Source organism: Pan paniscus, chromosome 3 (assembly GCF_029289425.2).
Source record: "Pan paniscus chromosome 3, NHGRI_mPanPan1-v2.0_pri, whole genome shotgun sequence".
NCBI classification, from domain to species: domain Eukaryota; kingdom Metazoa; phylum Chordata; class Mammalia; order Primates; family Hominidae; genus Pan; species Pan paniscus.
In genome coordinates this window covers 101,985,967-101,990,097 of record NC_073252.2, presented here as the reverse complement: position 1 = coordinate 101,990,097, position 4,131 = coordinate 101,985,967, and the positions used below count along the sequence as shown (strand labels likewise).

The 4,131-nt window shown below is 33.0% G+C and overlaps 1 non-coding gene across 1 annotated transcript; it reads right to left on the bottom strand.

Moving 5' to 3' along the window:
* Positions 1-248: 248 nt before the first annotated feature.
* Positions 249-350, bottom strand: LOC112439685 (U6 spliceosomal RNA). The gene has a single exon (XR_003027932.1). It is a non-coding gene; the product is annotated as a U6 spliceosomal RNA (small nuclear RNA).
* Between the last annotated feature and the right edge of the window lie 3,781 nt (positions 351-4,131).

Below are 4,131 nucleotides of genomic sequence, written 5' to 3'. Positions count from 1 at the left end.
GATCATATGGTAAGAGTATGTTTAGTGTTATAAGAAAGTGTCAAAATATCTTACAAAGGTGTTGTATGATTTACATGCACACCAGTAATGAATGAGAGCTTCTACTGTTCCACATGTTTGCCAACATTTAGTGTTGCTAGTGTTTTGGATGTTAGTTATTCTAATGAGTTTGCAGTGATATCTCATTGCTTTAATCTGCAATTCTTTAATGATGTATGGTGTTTACCATCTTTTTATATGCTTATTTGAAAAATAGAAAATGTGTTACAAATTTGTCATTCTTGCACAGGGGATATTCTAATCTCACTGTGTCACTTCAATTTTTGTGTATGTGATTCCAAAGTGAACACTGTTATGTTTTTTTGATTCCCAAGTTAAAGGATGGGTTAAAACAAACAAGTAATAGGTAGTGAGTATATGACCTGGAGTTTGCCATTGATGGAAGAGCCATGTCTGTTTGGAGCCAATGGAGTTTGCCACTGATGGAAGAGCTGTGAAATAGAAATGAGATCAGAAACCTGTGAATGGAGCAAACAGATTAAGAGACATGTGGGAATACAGAAGAGAGAGAGAAAAAAAAAAATGTAGGAAGGAGAAGGTGTGTCAGCCAGAACCAAAAAGGCAACCTAGCTTCAATGTTGGCAGGTATAAAATAGGATAGATTTTGAGGTGGAAGTAAACAAATATAAGGGGATAAAGGAAGCTATTGGAGCTTGGTTTAAGAAACACTAAGCAGGTTGTCTCCCAATACTTAACTCTTTCATCTTTCCCTCAAGCCAAGTTTATACAGAATTTAGAAATATCAATTTTAAAGTGCTGGACATTTTCATTTTTCTCAAGCCAAGTTTATACAGAATTTAGAAATATCAGTTTTAAAATGCTGGACAAAGTTGTGAATCCACATTTATAAGAAATGATTTAATTGTTTAAGGAGGAAATATTATTTTAAACTCACAACTTGAAACCTGGTATTTCAGATATGTGAGATTTTTAAAATCATATTCTAGGCACTGTTTTGTCACTTGGAATAAAAAAGGGAACAAAGCTAATACCCAGTCTTCAGGGAAGTTGTATTTTAGTGGCAAACAATTAAAATATGTATAAAATTTATAGGATGTAGGGAAATAAAGCAAGGTAAGCAGAAAAGGAAAAAGTAATTTCTTGGTTCTCATTTTTGGTTATCACTCATTATTATTTTTGTCTTTAATGCATGTGCTAAACACAAACATTCCAAAATTAGTTCTTTGCTACCAGTTGAGAATGATTCATTATCACATGGAATTTCAACAGGCTAACTTCTAGCTTCAGATTGTATTTGGAAACAAAACCGTATAAGCAATGCAGAGAATGAAGACAAAAAATACTGTTCTAAATAATTTGGGAATTTTTATTTTCAGTTTTCATTTTGCACTACATCATTTAGAGTTCAAATTCATGGGCAAATTGAGAAGTATAATTATGTGATAGCATAATCAAGACTGGTTTTTCCTGCTAGATTTTCAATTAATCAGAGTTTTAGTTTAAAAGTTATATTCCCCCATCTTTTCTACTATACTATTTCCTAACAGCTAGTTATAAGTATATCCTACCTACATTTTATAAAGTCATATTTATAAAAAATTTTTATGTACTCTTGACAGGAAAATCAAAAACTATACACATTTTTCAGAAATTTGTGTTTATGTATTTAACTAAAATATGGATTAAAACTGCTGAATAGAGATGTTAAAATGGTTAAACCAAATACACTATGATGAAAAAAAGCTACCACAGCAACTTAATTAAGAATTTAAAAGATTTTCAGTTTAGTAACACCTCCAGGGCCTTATAATCCACGTTTCTTTTTAGTTATAGGTATTCTTATTCAAAGTTCTCATGTGTCCATTTATCAGTTTTAAACCATAAAGTCATGTAGTAGTTTGGTAGTAGTTTGCCAATAACTGTCTTCAAGCATAATTTTCCATTTTGTTGTTATTGCCACAGAGACATCTGAGACTTACGCATTTAAAAAAGACCAATGATCAAGGGGCTCTAAAGTTCATCAGAGTGGTCCAAAGAAAGGATACTAAAACAAAGGTGGAGGTATTTAAATGACTTTCCTAAGTTAAAATTAATTTAAAAATCTTTAAAGCTATATTAGTACATTCAAGCATAGTTTTTAAATTGCAGAACAAAAATACTATTTATTGTCATAAAAACTTTAATTATAATCATGAAGATCAGACACTAAATAATCTATATTTTGACAGACCATTAAGTAAAGGTTCTCAATTTATAACTCTTTTGGCTCAGAAAAGATGGAATTTCAAAATAACGTATTGTCTACTTGCAATAAATGTGATATGTAATAAGAGGAAAGTATTTTTAAGCAATGGTTGCAAAAGACTTTGATTCAATCTAGATAAGACATTTGGTAAACATCTTCAAGCTTCCTCTTTTACTGATTAGATTTCTTGCCTTTTTGTACTTGTCTCAGGGATTTGGATCTGATATCTTGGGGAAAAGAAGGATCATTTTTCAGCCTGCAACAGTATGTGAATTATATCTCAACAGAGCTATTTTTAAAAATAGGCAGAATATAATGTTAAGTAAGTAATATACATTTTAAAAGTTATATTTATGGTATAGTTTCAAGAAGACTTTAAAGACATACCAATCAATTGATAACTTTGTTTTGATCTTGATTCAAATGGACCAAAAGTAAAAAGACATTTTCGAAGCAAATGAAGAAAATTGAACATTAACTGAATGCTAGATAAAACTTATTGAAAGTGATAACGGTATTATGGTTATTCCTTTTAAATCCTATCTCTCAGAGTTTGTTTGTTTGTTTGTTTGTTTGCTTGTTTCGAGACAAAGTCTCGCTTTTTCGCCCAAGCTGGAGTGCAGTGGCGTGGTCTCGGCTCACCACAACCTCCGCCCCCCAGGTTCAAGCGATTCTCCTGCCTCAGCCTCTTGAGTAACTGGGATTACAGGAGCCCACCACCACACCCAGCTAATTTTTTGTAGAGGTGGGGCTTCGCCATGTTGGCCAGGCTGGTCTGAAACTCCTGACCTCAAGTGATCCACCCACATTGGTCTCCCAAAGTTGTGAGATTACAGGCGTGAGCCATGGCAACTGGCCTAGAGTTTTATACTGAAGAGTTTTCAGATGAGATAAAGTGATACCTGGGATGTGGTTTTAAATATTCCAGCAAAAAAAAAAAAAAAAAAAAAAAAAAAGGTTGGGTAGATGAAATCTGAAAGGCAAATGTGGATGGCTGTTTAATCTAGGTCATTGGTACCTGGGAGAGGTGAGCTGGTGATTTTACCACTCTCTTCATTTGTATCTGTTTGAAATTTTTTCATAATAAAAGTTACATTAGTTGAAACAAGCTCAATTTTATTTTCTTTTTTTTTTTTAAAAAAGCTGTTCAACATTATTGATCATCAGAGAAATACAAATCGAATCTACAATGAGATATCATCTCACTCCAGTCAAAATAGCTTTTATCCAAAAGTCAGGCAGTAACAAATGCTGGCAAGGATGTGGAGAAAAGAGAACCCTTGTCTACTGTTCTTGGGAATGTAAATTAGTACAACCACTATGGAAAACAGTTTGGACATTCCTCAAAAACCTAAAAATAGAGCTACCATACAATTCAGCATTCTCACTACTAGGTATATACCCAAAAGAAAGGAAATCAGTATATCGAAGAGAGGCCTGTGCTCCCATGTTTGCTGCAGCACTATTCACAATAGGCAAGATTTATAAGCAACTTAAGTGTTCATCATCAGATGAGTGAATAAAGAAAATGTGGTACATACACACAATGGAATACTTGTTCAGCCACAATAAAGAATGGGAGCCTGTCATTTGCAACAAGAGATGGGTGATACTTGAGGTAATTATGTTAAGTGAAATAAGCCAGGTACAAAAAGGCAAACATAACACGTTTTCAATTATTTGTGGGAACTAAAAATAATAGAAATAATAGATATGGAGAGTAGAAAGATGATTACCAATGGCTGGAAAGGGTAGTGGTTGGGTGTGGAAGAAAGCGGGTATGGCTAATAAGTACAAAAAATAGAAAGAATGAATAATACTTAGTATTTGCTAACACAATAGGGTGATTACGGTAAAAAAATAAT